At 60.1% G+C, this 14773-nt stretch overlaps 1 protein-coding gene and 1 long non-coding RNA gene across 4 annotated transcripts in view; one reads left to right on the forward strand and one right to left on the reverse strand.

The window, feature by feature from the left end:
- CASZ1 (castor zinc finger 1) overlaps nt 1–14773 on the forward strand; it is a 145966-nt gene that overhangs the window by 58917 nt on the left and 72276 nt on the right. The gene's annotated exons all lie outside the window — the stretch shown is intronic.
- On the reverse strand, nt 10926–13587 carry LOC118986361 (uncharacterized). Its single transcript, XR_005066355.1, has 3 exons — nt 12608–13587; nt 12054–12147; nt 10926–11209 (listed from the first exon to the last, which is right to left on the reverse strand). It is a non-coding gene; the product is annotated as an uncharacterized LOC118986361 (long non-coding RNA).

Below are 14773 nucleotides of genomic sequence, written 5' to 3' on the forward strand. Positions count from 1 at the left end.
CCTGTTTTCACCCCTCAGCGGCTGGCTTTCCCAACTTTCCCATCCCAGCTCCCTAGGAACAAAGGACCGGCGCCCCGTGTGCCGGCCGGGCCCAGCGAGGGCACTTCCCAGCAAGGCTTTATTGAGTCTTCAGGCACTGGCCAGGCACTCCATTAAAAAGCCATTCCCCTTTGTGCTGCCCGGCCCCCAGCTGTCCCCCCTCTCATGTGACGGTCGGTCACAGTTGTAAAACAACAACACACAGAGTTGGCAACTAAGGAGGCTTTTTTTCAAGCCAGGGTCTCCATGGCAACCCCCGTCAATCACCCCTCAGGAGCGCTTTAACCTGACCAAGAGGGGGAAATAAAAAAATAAAATAATAATAATAATAATAATAATAATAATAAAAAGAAAGCCCAGGAAAGAAAGACTTGGAGAGAGAGTGAGAGGCCAGCAGACAACCGGGGAGGGCAACCATTCAGAAAGTTTCTGGGGTTTGCTCCCTCGGTTGGAACGCAAATGAAAATTTAATCAGTTGGACGGGATTGTCCCAGTGATCGGAGGGGAAGAACGCTCGCTTTCCATTTTTACAGAGAGTGCGTGTGTCGCAACTCACTTTGCAGAGGCTCCTGGCATTCTCCCGTGTCTATAAAACGATGGGACATGGTCAGGGTGGGAGGGAGGGCAGCGCTGGGTCACCACAGTGGATGGATGGGCGCATGGGCCCAAACCCAGAGATGCCCGGCGGATGGCCTCCGGCCAGGGGAGAGCGCCATTGGGAGGCTAGCTGGAGTCCAGCCGAGTCTGAGTCCTCCCGAGCTCGGCCTGGTGCCAGTGGGGATGGCCCACGGTGTGTGGTGGGCACGGCGCCAAGGGGACAGTTGAGGTCCCCCATACTCGGTGCCATTCGAGGAAGGAGCAGACCTACCCTGCGACATGTCAGGGGGAGCCCACAGTGACAAGCGGTGGTAGGACTGGTCACACGGTGCCACGCCTGCAGATCCCACTCCCTGGGCACGTGGCCTCCCGCCAGGGGTGAGTGCAGACTTCCCCGTGTTGGCGTGGTGCCGGGGGCACGGAACGCCCAGATCCTCCCCCACCTTGCCCCTGACACTAATACGTGCTGTCTGGCTGCTGGCCAGGAGCTCCACGGCTCCAAGGCCCACACGGCCTGGGCACGGGCACGGCCTGGGCATGGGCAGCAGGCAGCCCTGGCAGCAGCCACCTGGCCCTTCTCAGAACTCTGATCAGCAAGGAGATGAAGGCCAGCTTCCCGTCCGAGCCTTCACTTCTTGGGGCCTCGGGTACTCTGTCACCAAGAACTCAGGCCGATTTTCACCGTGGAAGTGGACTGAGGACAGAAGCTCTGTCCTGGTTCCTGGCACGCTGTGAGGGAGTCTCTCACTTGTGGAGTCTAGGAATCTGACGTGGGGCCTGAGGGGAAGCGAGGAAGGAGGCCCTGGAGTACAGAACCTTCCGGAGAGTGGGTCTCGGCTTGGTGTCAGCTCGGACACTGTAGGGTCACAGTGAATCCCTAGGCCCCTGGGGACACTGGGGCTGGGATTCATGAGTGTGAGTGAGTGAGGCCATGTCTGTTCTGGAATTCTGAGGCCCTGCACGAACCAGGAACAGTTGTGAATGTGCTGAGCGACAGATAACCTGGGCAGAGCACCGGGTCCCAGGACCACTTCCTGTACCAAGGGCCATGGGTTAAGCTTGAAGGATATGGGTCTCGTAGCTCTGCCGTCACTCCTGACACCCCAGTGGCCAGCCTCACCCAGGCCTGGAACCGCCTGGACCCTTCTTACCTGGTGCCCGTCGCTCTCTCGCTTCCCCTGTCCATGCTGCCCCTCCTGACCGGCCGTGGGCTTGACCTTGGCTTCCAGGCTCCCTTCTCTGCCTTCACTTCAGTCCTCGGTCCCTCTCACTCACCTGCTCTTGGTCTCCATTCACTTCCAATGTGAGCGCACCAAAGCCTTTCTGGGCGCCCTCCCTGCCCGCTCCGGCCATCAGCTCTCTCTGTGGCCTTAGCTTGGGCAGTGGGAAGCAGGCCCGAGGCCCCATGCTGTTTACATGACATCTCGGCGCATCTGGCAGGGGCTGACTCACCCCCTGAACCACTTTCAAGTCGAGGGGAAGACGGCCCAGCTTCGGGGCAGCTGCTGTCCGGCCTCTCTCTGGCATCCCTTCAGAGCCTGGGAAGGGGGGTCCTGCTGGAGTGAGGACCCCCAGGGACTGGAGCGGCCTTGGCTGGGGCCCCGTCTTTGCAGTTCCTTTCTTGGGAGCCCTGGGAAGCTCCTGCAGGAAAGGAATGCCAACAATCTGCTGGTGTAGTAAGCTGGCACCGCACCCAGGCAGGGGCCATTCAGTGCCAGAGTCTAGTAAAGACGCTGGCGAGGGCTGCGCTCCCGGTGCCCGGAGTTTCCTCTGTCCGTATTGGCCTGCGGCCTTCCGCCGAGCCCCAGGCAGCGCCGGGAAGAAACGCGTCCCAGGCAGGCCCCAGCCTGAGGGCCACACCTGCCCCCCACCTCTCTCCGGCAGAAGGGCCAGTGATAAACACCGTGTAGTGTTTCGTGAAAGGGGAAAGGAGGCGTGGGGTGAGCAAGAGAAAGGTGGGGAGCCGGCGCTGCAGCCCCCCCACCCCGTCAGTCGCCACCCAACGGGGGAGACCTGACTTCACCTCTTGGGGCCTCGTTTCCGCCTCAGTAAAATGTGGGTGTGACCAGTGTATCTCCCTTCGAGGGTTTCTGTGGCCGTTGGGTGAGGCAGTGGATGGAGGTGAGGGGCTTTGCCCTGCCCAGGAGGACTGGGGACGCCCTCCATAAATGCCACTGATTAGTAGTAGCGGTGGTAGTGGTGGTGGTGGTAATAGTGACCGTAGCTACCCCATAGGTGGTTCTGAGGAGTCAGGGAGATGACGTATGCAAAGCCTGGAAGACACCGTCTGACAGGCAGTCGGCGCTCAGCAAATGTTAGCTGTCGTCGTTATTATTACTGTCATCATTATTGTTTCCTGGTGCACTGAGGTGGAGCCTCTGCCGCAGAGGGGCCCTGGGCATGCTGCCCCCTGCCGAGTCTAGCGGGTCCTTCTGAAAGGTTCCGGGTGCCCCGCATGTACTCTGACACCGGCCTTGCTGTAGTACTGGCTCCCTGCCATCCCCTCCCGGTCCGTTGTCACTCTGTCACTCACCGGTCCAGGATTCCCAGGGCAGCACCCCTCTGGGGTTTCCTGATAGAAAGGGCTCCCCAGCACCCCGCTTCTGCCTCCCACCCGAGCTGGGCCTCCCCCAGGCCTGGAATCTGACTGGGTATTGTAACATAGTAGCTGAATGAACTCCGGTTTCAAAGGTTAATATCAAAATCTGGAGTGGATTACCTAAAAATTACTTACAACACCATTAAAATTCTGAACTCTTTTTGTTGTGGCTGTAAATTAATTTAAAATGTCAGGTTTTTTGAGAAATCCAATAAGAAATTGAGCCAACAGAGCAATCTGCAAACTGTCTGGCAAAGAGGAAAGTGTGTCTCTTCAATCGACAAGGAAAAATATGGAGCTTAACTGGAACCATATGGCTTAGTACTTGAGAGAAATCTGCTGGAGAGGGAGGGCGGGAGGGGGAAGGAGGGAGGTGGGCGCTCAGCTGACAGCCACACACATGCATCGGGAGGCTGGAGGGGAGTGGGGCCAGCACAGTGGTGTTGGCGCTGCCGAGGGGCCTGGCAGGCGCCTGGCACCCAGCCTACTTGGCTGCCCCCTGTCCACGGTCACCAGGCCGCCCCGGGCGGCGGCTTGGTCAGTCCAAGGTCTTAATATGGTCCCTCGGTGTCCGCCCAGGGCTCCCTGGCCGGCGCAGGAGTCCTCCCCTACCCCCGCAGGGGAGCCGGGGCTCCCTCCTTCCAGGGAGTGTGGGCAACCAGAGTGCCTGTCTGCGGCAGTCACCTGCGTGTTTGCGCTGCCTCCACTCAGCCCTCTGTGGGCTTCCTCCCAGCCAACATGTGGTCCCCATTACTCCTGAATTCCCCCAGATTTACAACACATTAAGTAATTTGTAGGTTATTTCAACTTCAATCTGCTAAAGTTGAGAAAATCAAAATTAAATTCAAACCACAAGGGAACTTCAAAGAAAGAGGAAGAAGAAGAAACTCGAGTGTGTTTTCTCCCTCAGGTCCCCGTATGTCCCCCGTATGTCAGCCTCTGCCCCCCCTGCCCCACCCCCCCGCCGCCTTCCTCTGTGCTTCCCCTCTCCCGACCAGGGCCCCCCTAGATAAGGCATCGTGTGCCCTCCCCACCCCTCCTCTGAGCAAGGAGGCGGAAGCCCAGGGCCGAGTGGGGGCTTGTGCCGTGCACCCCCAATAGTCTGGGCCAGGGGAGAAGTGCCTCTAACTTGGAGCGCTCTCTTTGCCCCCACTGCCCAGGCCCCCCCGCTGCTGGCTGGGCTACCCCAGAGCTCCCAGGCCTGCCTGCCCGCTTTTCCGACCCATTCTGCAGAGTCCCCCCCAGCGTCGTTTCAGGGCCCAGTGTGCCTGTAACAGCTGACAGCTGGGCGGTGCCACCTGGCCCCATGGTTCTGTAGCTCGGGTTACCTTATTTTGCTTTCTACCCTTTAAAACAGCCTCGTAAATAAGCAAACACTTGGTGCCAAGCACCTTCGGCACTTCGCCAGGCTGGTAAATATTTTAGTAGTGACTTGGTAACAGTTGTGTTCACTTTGATTTCCTCAGAAAGGTTCTTGGTGCTGGGGAGGGGGCCGCGGCTGTGGGAACCGGTCTGCTGGTTGCTGACAGTCCGGCTGTGGCCACGTGGCCTTGGCTGTACCCCTGCGGATTGTGCGCCGGGGCATTTTCAAAGCCCGTGCGCTGTTAGCCGTGCACCCCTTTCAGCAAAGATGGCAGGGGACTCTTCCTGCTCTCTGAAAGTGCCTGGGGCTCCAAGGCCTGCATTGGGAGAACTTTCTAGACTCTGTACCCACCAAGAATCTGAATGGCCCGGGAGACGTGGACAGAAGCTGGAGGTTGGGGTGGGTTTGGGGCTGACCTGTGCTGACTCAGTTTGGACTTGGGAAGAACCCGCAGGCCCAGGGCAGGGAGGACTTTGGGGTTGGGGCGCACACAGCTCTGAGGCGGTGTGGAGTTGGGGCGGCCATCTAAGGGGGCCAGAGGAAGCTGACTACGAGAGTAGCCGGGTTGCAGGCAGCGGGAATGAGGGGGAAACCAACACCTGGACAAGTGGTCTAGACCTCTGCATCTGGGGAGCAGGCGGCACAGGGAAGAGCAAGGGGGAGACGCAGGGCCCAGGAAGGCTGAGGGGGAGAGGAGGCTGGTAGTTCAGTGCCCGGGGGCCTGGCCTTCCCTCTGAGCCCTGACACTGGCACCTGCAAGGCCCAGGGCCTCTCCGCCCAGTGCCTGGAGCTGGTCTAGCCTGACCTGACCTTGCTCGTCACACCTTCCACGCCAAGAGCTGCCACGTCCGGTGGGGCATGTTCTGCCCCCAGGCTGGGCACCGGAGGAAGGATGGGGTGAGGGGTTGGGGGCAGGCATCCCGCTTTAATAGACCACTCAGAACCCTGGTCACTCACTCTGTTGTATGGGAGGTTTTAACCCACAGATGGGTTGGTTTTAAAGGGGCTCAAAGTCACGGCACAGAGGGACCACGCGGATGTCCCCTGAACCCCAGCGCCCCATGGGCTGTGCTGGGAGCACCTGCAGGGCAGGCATAAGCTAAGGAGGAGCAAGGCCTCTCCTTCAGCCAGGGATGGCAGGCAGGGCCAGGGGAAGGTAGTGCTTCAAGGCCAAGACAGGCCCAGTGTTGGATGGGGACCCTTCATCTCATCCCACACAGGTGGGTGGGGGCCTGCAAACCTCCGTTTACAGCCGGAGCCCCATTCAGCTGACCAGCCAACCGCTGCCACGCCCCAGCCGCCCACCTTCTCCTTTTGGCTCCTGGCGCCGCGATGCGCCTCCCGTCTGCGCCCACGCTCACCCCATTGGTGCTAGGCCACCGTGGGCGCGCGTCAGGTGAGCGGCAGACAGAGTGGCAGACCCAGCTCACCTCCTTCCCGGCGGGACGGGTGCCAGGGCTGCGCTCTTCCCGGAAGGCGTCCAAGCTCCCCCGCATGGCATCCCGTTGAGCCTGTTCCTGGGGTGCGGGGGCAGGCCTCTGGGGGGAGAGTGTCTGCCCCGCGCTGTCCCGGCGCCAGCGCTTCCTGAGGCCCCTGGCGGAGTTGCCGGAGGGAGGCAGCTGCACCAGGGCAGGGGACAGGGATGGCTGAGGTGAGAGTCGTCTGGGATGTGTCCGCCTTCCTTCCACCACTGCGCCCCACTAGGGGCAGCCCCGCAGCCCTGGGCTGACTTAGGTCGGAGCCGCTGACCCTTGGTGTCTGGGGTTCCACTGGAACCCTCCACTGGAGGGTACAGAGCCCCTCCCTGTGCCCTCGGTTGGGCCCCGCGCCCATGGAGGGGCTCAGGGGCCGCGGTGGCTCTTTGGCATTGCCTGCTCTGGCTTGCCAACCCCCAGTTTTCAATGTCCTTAGAAACCAGGGGAGTTCCTGGGAGGAGACGGGAAGGTAGAAGAGGTTTGCCTTGAGCACCCTGAATGTTTGCACCCCAGTAGTAAGAGATGAGCCTTCCAGGCTACTGGGGCCCCAAGTCTGTGCCCTGAAGGCCATCTGCCAGCCCCCGGGTGGGAAGGAAGTCTGCTTTAGCACACCTTCTTCCCATCCATGGCCTTGAAAAGGAGACTGCATGGCACCCAGCACCCTCTTCTCCTTCACCTCGTGTCTTGAGCAAAACATGTCTCTTCCTGTCTCCCCTCAGCCTTTGGGAAGCAGTGTGCCCATCAGCCCTCGGTTCCCCAGGGAAGCCTTGCGGGCCCCCTGAGGGGTCTGAGTGGCTCAGGGGAGATACGACAGCCAACCCGCCCACTTCAGTCTGGTGACGTGGGTGGTGGGTGAACATGCAGGTGTCCCTAGCTGCATCGGCTGCCTGGTGACCCTCACGCGTGCCCGCAGACTCCCTGTGTCACCTTAAGGAGAGAATGTCAGGCCATGCCTCAGTTTCCCCCGGTGGCTTCTCTCACTGTGCCGGGAGGACCTCATGGTGTAAGATACAGTGTGAACGGGGAGAGCAGAGAGCAGAGTGAAGTGTGGTGAGCGAGTGGACCCAGGGAGGCCCTCCTGACCCCGAACAGGGACAGGCCTCTGCTTCATCGGAGGCAGGGACAGGTGACCACAAATCAGCTGTGCTGCTTCGAGGTGCGAGGGTGTGCATCTGCAGCCTGTCACATCCGAGGAGGCTGAGCCCCCGCCTCCGGTCTGTGGGCCAGCGCCTGCGTGGTGAAGTGTGGCATGGGCAGGCAGACGGGCTGGCAAAGTTCTGTTGGAGGTTGGCGGCAAACCCCACGGGACCGGGACCAGTGGGACCCTCCAGCCTCCTTGACCCTGAAGCCGGTCTGGCAGGGAGGGACCGACAGGTAGCCGGGTGCCCTGTTTCTCCTTGATGCCTGCGTGGATGTGTCCTGGTTTGAGCTCCCTGAGAGCCCGGAATGGAGGAGATCCTATGAAAATGATGATATGTGACAATCAGTCACAGCAATTAGTGTTTTGGTTAACAGGCCTTTTTTGTTTTCTCTCACCCAGACAGAATGTCACAAATAAATCCTCTCCTGCATTTGCATATTAATTGGATCGGAGACGTCAAGCATCTTTCATTAAAGAAAATGATCTGCATATTTGGAGACATAAAATAGTTATTTTGATGGGGTTTTTTCCTAAGATCAGGGGGTGGGGGAGGTAGGTGATGGGAGCAAGTAGAAATTGAGGTAGAGTGAAGGCGAAGCCAGCCAGTCCCTCCCGTCCGGAGTTAACCCTGTGCGGTCTGGCGTTGACGGGCCAAGTCTGGGCAGAAGCTCATTGACACGGAAATAAGTCCAGGAGTCCAGGGGCCCCCAGGCAATGAGCAGGTGCCCGAGGCCCAGGAGCCCAGCTCGGCCCCTGCGCAAAAGGGATCCCCACCGGAGTAGCTGTGGGTGGGGAGGCGGGCTGCAGGCCCCACTGCTGTCCGGCTGGGAGCATTTCCCCAGGGCAGCAGGCAGTGGGCAGTTGGAGCCCTGGCTTGCCTCGCCCAGGCCTCTGTCCCCCCTCGCTCACCTGGGTCAGCCCGCCCCTCCAGCCTCCTGCCTTTCCCTGCCCCTCGGCCCACCCAGCTGTGCCCACTTACTACATACTCTCTGACCTTGAGCCTCCCTGTGCCCTTCCCATTCCTTGCCAGCCATCCTCCCCCTCCCCAGATGGAAAGTTTTCTGGAGGCAGCAGAAGCAAAGCCTGGAGTCATTATCACACACACTCGAAATAACCCAGAAAGCTGCTGGGCCCATATTAGGGCATGAGTCCCGGTGCAAAGCCGAGCGAATGTGCAGTTTTTGATAGGCGAGTCATCCCGGTTTCCCCCTGCTGCCGTACGTCCGAGGTCCTGGTTGGCTCTGTCAGCCAGTTCAGTTCTCTGGGCAGGCACCAGGGACCGCCTCCCCCAGACATTTCTGAGCTCCCCCAGCCTCCTGCGGGAGCCTAGGAGGGAGGCTGGTCAGCGACATCCCGCTTGGCTTCCCAGTCTCTGTGCCGTCGCCTGCCCCAAAGTCGTGATCCCTCTTGCTGTATCCTGGTTAGAGAGGTGCTTAGGTGATGGTGATGGTGGTGGCGATGATCCTGACGAGGACTGCCACCGCGTTTTGCACATAGAAAGTGTGTAGACACTGTGCTAAGAGCTGTGCACTCACCGTCTCCCCAAATCCTGACCACAGGCCTCTGAGACAGGCCCTATCACTGCACATGTTCAGTCGATAAGGAAAGGCAACCCCCAAGAGGCCAGATAAGATGCCCAGTGGTGCCCGTTAGGGTCAGAGCTTGCGGCCAGAGCCCAGCTCCTCACGCCAGGCTGCAGGGCCTCCAGGCAGGGCAGTGGGGACCAGTGGGGGTCCGGCTCCTGCTGCGGTGGCCGCTGGCAGTAGTTCTTGTGCAGGAAGTCAGAGCTCTGGTGTTGGGACTGCCTCCCTGTGCCTTTGCATCCTTCTTCCCCAAGAAGCCCTGCCCACGTTCACAAGATTCCGCACCCCCCAGGGGTGAAGAGCTGCCCTCACAGGGTGGGGGGCCTTGAACCCTGGGGGTACCCCTTCGGGTCCTACAGGGACCCCCTGTGCTCTTACTGTGTGGTTTTGCTTTGAATTCTGAAGTGCCCAGGCCCCCTCTGCCCTGCCAGCTCTGGCCTCACTGTGCCACAGGCTCCTGGACTCCCGGGGACCGGCCGAACCCTAGGGCTGGGCCCGGCACCCCTGCGCGCTGCGCCCTTCAGGTGGGCCAGCCTCTCCTCGCACCCTGGGCACCTGTAGAAACCTGTCGGTTTGGTGCTGCTTGCCCCACCGTGCTGTCTCCCAAGGACCCCTTCTCCCCAGCACCCAGATTCTAGATGTTTGGTATCTGCAGCCTGGGTCCATCGCCTGGAACCTCGGACCTTTCTCTTCTCCGCCGTCTTCCACAGGCACACTGCTCCTGGCTGGAAGGGGAAGGCAGTGAGGCGTGGTCGGAAGGCTTTTCTTTCCGTGCAAGCCAGTTTAAGCTCGGGCCTGGCTGTGTTTACAAGTGTGTGCCTCCCTTCTCTGAGTCTCGTTCGCTCCCCAGCAAAAAGGGGGCAGTGGTCCCTCCTCTGGGCAGGGGTCTGAGCGGTAGCTTGGCTCACCTACGTTGAGTGCCCATTCGCAGGCCTGGGATGGTGTAGGCCCCGAAAATGCCAGCTAGGAGGAGGCAGTGCTGGGGGCAGCTCTCCTCCCGGGGGGTCAGGACTCTGGACGGGGGTCTCCTAGGCTGGGGGCCATGGTGTTGCCTAAGGTGCCTGGTGGTTCCGCCCCAGCTCATTCCTTTCCCACCAGCTGCCCCTCAGTGACTTTGGCTGCATGTGCCCCTGGCAGGGCAGGTGGGACCTGGTGGCCAGAAGGTTTGGGGTTCTGGGAGAAAGGGCCTCGGGTGCTCCCCTTGGGGAGCAGGTGGACTGGCTGGGTGTTTTATGGAGTCTGGGGGCGTCCTGCGGCAGCTGTATCTGTTAAATGCCAAGGAACCAAGTGGGTTTAATATGATTGTAGCTGCTGCTTTGATAAATCAAAATAATTAAAAATAATAAATTTGATTCTTCAACCAACAGGCTGTGTGTGGGCACAGGGCCTGGGCTGCCGAGCCAGGGCTGGGGGGTGGGAGAGGCCCCGAGACACGGGAAGGCCTATCTGTGTGGGGTGGTGACCCGGGAGGTGGACGCGCACTCGGTCTGGGGAAGAGGGTCTTTCTCTCGGCAGGGCTCTTGGCCGGCCTGAGCCAAACTCGGTTTCCTCATCTGTCAAGTGGGGTGGTAGTTTCATCCCCTCACAGCTCTGTGTCAGGCACCAGGGCTGTAATGTGAGCCCTGGTCAACCTCTCGGTCCTGCCCTACCACCCCGCTTTGGCATGGCTGCGATGGAGGTGACCGGGCAAGTTCACGGCCACCGGGCAGCCTGGCCGGCCCCGCAGCCGACCCAGGGCTCCTCCAGCTGCCGGCTGTCATGCTAACATAGGATTGTCCTGTTTATGTGGACGTCCTCTGCTGCAGGATGGGTCTACTCATAGCTCTTTTCTGGCTCCAGGGAAGTGGGGGCAGGAAGCACTGGCTACTGCCTGTGGACCCCAGTCCTCAGTCAGGGTGCCCGAGGCATGGGTGGGAGGGAGTCGGAGCAGGCCGCCAGGCCCCGCCCCTCGCCCTCGCCCCCTTCCCACCCTAGGCGGCCGTATTTGGTGTCGGATCCAGAAGCGCCTGAGTAGCTGGAAATCTGAACTGAGCGGAGGGAGCAGGGGCTGGTGGGGAGGGAGGGACAGGGTGTCTGTCTCTTTAAATGCACTTTGTGTCAGTGTGATAAGGAATTTGATGGCTTTATCAGAAATACCAAAGCTTTATTTAGCAGGGTGAGGCTCACACCACTCAGCTCCACACAATCTGCTGATAAATTGCAAAAACGAAAAAAACCAACAACTCACCAACACCCAGCACAGCAAGGGAGGAGAGGTGAGGCAGACGGCAGGGCAGAGATGCCAAGCTGGAGGATTGGGGACGGTGGCATTGCAGGGGGTGGGAGTGGAGGGTGGGAACTGCAGGGGTTTGCTCCAAAAAGACTGACATGCAGGTGACTCTTCCTTTCTCCAGGAGGCCTCTGTAGGATTTTCTGGTATTAAGTAAAACGTACTATAATTCTTTTTATTCTCCCAGTGAAAGGGCTGGTTGAAAAGTCGTGAAGCCCTCCTCACTGGCTTTTCTTTCCTTTCACGCCTGTCCCCCCTTCCAGCCCCCCAAGTCTCCAGGTGAACTCCAGGCCACCTGGGCTTCGTGCGCAGGTGCAGGCTGGGTCGGTGGTGGGTAGGGGATGTCGGAAGAATGTAGGAGACACTATCGGCGGGTGGGGTGTTGCCCTTCACAGCAACTCTGAGAAAGGGTGTCCCCACTCCTCACACGTGGCCAAGGGGCCTGGGAAGGGGAGGGCTTGTGCCGACGTGGGATGGGATTCCTTGCCCACGGTGCGGTCTCTGCCCAGGCCACAGGGGGAGCCGGGGAGGGGTGGCNCTCTTCCTTTCTCCAGGAGGCCTCTGTAGGATTTTCTAGTATTAAGTAAAACGTACTATAATTCTTTTTATTCTCCCAGTGAAAGGGCTGGTTGAAAAGTCGTGAAGCCCTCCTCACTGGCTTTTCTTTCCTTTCATGCCTGTCCCCCCCCCCCTCCAGCCCCGCAAGTCTCCAGGTGAACCCTTCCGGCCACCTGGGCTTTGTGCGCAGGTGCAGGCTGGGTCGGTGGTGGGTAGGGGATGTCGGAAGAATGTAGGAGACACTATCGGCGGGTGGGGTGTTGCCCTTCACAGCAACTCTGAGAAAGGGTGTCCCCACTCCTCACACGTGGCCAAGGGGCCTGGGAAGGGGAGGGCTTGTGCCGACGTGGGATGGGATTCCTTGCCCACGGTGCGGTCTCTGCCCAGGCCACAGGGGGAGCCGGGGAGGGGTGGCATGGCCCTGCCTACCTGTGGCCTTCCAGGACTCTCCAGCTCCCTGCCAGTAAGGTGTCGCTTGGGGAACCCCCCGCCCGTCCTGGCCACTCTGGATTTCTCGTGCCTCCTGGAGGGCCAGCAGAAGGGCCAAGTGATGTTCCCCTCCCTGTGTCTTCCTCCTGGAGCCTCTCGTTCGCCCCGGTCTGCACCTTCCCGCCCCGGTTTCTCGGAGGAGCCCCGGCTCCTCCTCCAGTCTTCTGGTCAGCGCCCCGGCTCTCACGGGTCAGTACCTGATACCCTCTTGACCGTCCCCCCTCCCCCCTTGGCCTTCTGCTCCCTGTGAATCTTTCCATGTGAGCAAACCAGATTTAGGCCGTGGTCCCCAGCCATGCCTCTTTGGGCCATAAAGGTTTGGCCTCTTCCAACCGGCTTGTGCACCTGACTTCCTCTGGAGACCGAGGCGGGTGTCAGTGCTCTGGGTCCTTACTCACTGTGTAGGTGGGGGCGGGGTGGGGGGGGAGTTGGGTGTTAGGGGTCATGGAGAAAGAGGCACCTCTGCTCCTCCAGCGTCCTGGGGGGCTGCCCACTGTCTGGCTACCCAGGGCACTCCTCCTGGCCAAGCTGTCCAGCTCCTGGGCTCCTCAGCCCTTTTCAGTGGCCACAGTCTGGCAGAGCCCAGGGCTTGGGGTCCTCACCGTGGGCTCTGCCTGTCCCAGCCAAGTTCAGGGCTGCTTCTGCTGTCCTCTGCCCGTGTTCTGCTCGCTGCCTTGAAGGGTTCGCTGAGCAGGGGAGGTCTCTGCCCACAGGTGTGTCCCGAAACATGCCCACGAGCTGACCCCTCAAATAGGAGGGAGGCTGGGCGAGGCTAAAGGGTGCTTCGGGGCAGTTACGGGGAGTGCAGAGGCAGAAGGCGGGGAGAAGCTCAGTTTGAGAACAACTCTGCACAGAGCGCCCTCTCCCTGGGACGGGGGAGGGGCTTAGCCTGTGCACGCGCTCCCTCCCTCGGGGCCATGAACCAGAGAGAGTCCTGGCCAAGGGGAGGCCAGCAGGCCCAGGGCTGGCCGCAGGTCTGTATCAGGAATTCCGCTGCTGTAGATAGTGGGGCAACAGGATTAGTGCAGCTGTATACAGAGGGGAAACGCTGGGCGGAGAAACAGGGGAGCTTGGAGGAGAGGGAGGGCCGAGCTGGCCAGAGAAGGGCGGGGGGGGGGGGGGGGGGAGCTGCAGAAAGGCCGCCGCCGGGAGACAGACAGGAGGAGTAAGTGGAAGTGACGGGGTCAGGCCAGACCTTTGTCCCGAAGCCTGATTAGAGAGTCTGCCCTGGATTTCTGAAACTTTGGGATGTTGTCGGACAAACTGGAGCTTAATTCTGTCAGAGCGCTGGGGAGATTAGAATTGACATCCTGGGAGCACATTCCTGGCCGGGCAGGAATCCAGACCCTGCTGGGAAAAACCTGTGAGAGCGGGCGGCTCAGCGGTGGTGGCAGGGGGTGGCTGTCCGCCCCAGTGGCCACCTCGGCCTGCAGGTTGAGGCCAAGAGCCTCTGGAAGGCCAGGCTGCGTCGCCTCGAGGCCCCAGGCCTGGCAGAAGGACGAGGGGCACAGCCCAGTCCCTCTGAGTGTAAATCCTGGCTCTGTTCCTTTCCCTGGCTGTGTGGCCTCAGGGAGAGACCTTAAGTTTGTTGGACCTCAGTTCTGGCATCTACAAACAGGGGCAGGCCTGCCTTTTGGACCAGCCAAACCCCTTTTCTTTGAAGGCAGAGGCATAGCCCCCGGGGAAGTGGAGAGGACCGGGTCAGGCCCTTCTCCACACTCAGCCGCAGCCAGGGCCAAAGTCGTCCTTCGCTGGGCTCCCAGCCCTGGGCCGCCCCGAAGGAATGGCCCAGCTCAGAGGCACGGAAGGCTCCTGCCCCTGCACCAAGTGGGTCCTTTCCAGCAGCCGTGAGGAGCGCGCGGTCATCCCTAGGCTGCATCCCAGGCATTTCCTGCTCAAACGAAGCAAGCCCAGACGAGCAACGTGGGCCTGCCCTCCAGGAGCTTCCGATCCAGAAGGCCCCCCTGGGACTGAGAGGTGGGGTGGGAGGACTGGAATGAAGGCCAGCTCCGTAGCCCCCCCACGTGGCCGTTTCTACAAGAACTGAGTACCCCCGCCCCACTTCGCTCCTGATTCTTAATGACTTTTAAATATTGGTAAATATTTTGGCGAACGCAGGCAACGCAGGCTCTTGTGGCGGAGAGCAAAGCCGTCTGTGGTGCAGGGCCTGCAAATTATTTATTAAAGATCCGAGCTGTGGTGCAATTACGTGGCAAGAACCCCAAAAATGAAATAAATAAGTAACAAAATAAATAAATAACCGCCACACTGGCCCCTGGAAGGCTTGGGGAGCTGCAGAGATGATTGCCGTCTTGATGAAATCCCCCCAGATGTAATGAGCTGATTTTCTGCTGTTAATATTGCATCTGCTGATGAAGGATTCGTTAGGATAATGGAACGAAGCTAAAATATAAATGACTCCCTGTCAAGAAGCAGCTTTTGTTTGTCGATCTCCTGACAGTTCCCGGGCCAAGGCAAGGGTTTCCGTGTGCACAGCATTCAGGAGCAGGCGGGGGTGGGGGCGCGCTTAGGGGTAGGGGGCTGCCCCCAAGGCCTGGCTCTGGTTATCCTGGGCTTTCCCTGCAAGGTGGGGCTCCCCAGACTTGGGGAGCCCTAGGGTCCTGGGCATGGAGAGTCACTGGCTCAGACCCTCCTCTTCC

This window comes from Sturnira hondurensis, unplaced genomic scaffold, assembly GCF_014824575.4.
Source record: "Sturnira hondurensis isolate 20B ecotype Veracruz unplaced genomic scaffold, ASM1482457v3 Scaffold0004257, whole genome shotgun sequence".
Taxonomy (NCBI): Eukaryota; Metazoa; Chordata; class Mammalia; order Chiroptera; family Phyllostomidae; genus Sturnira; species Sturnira hondurensis.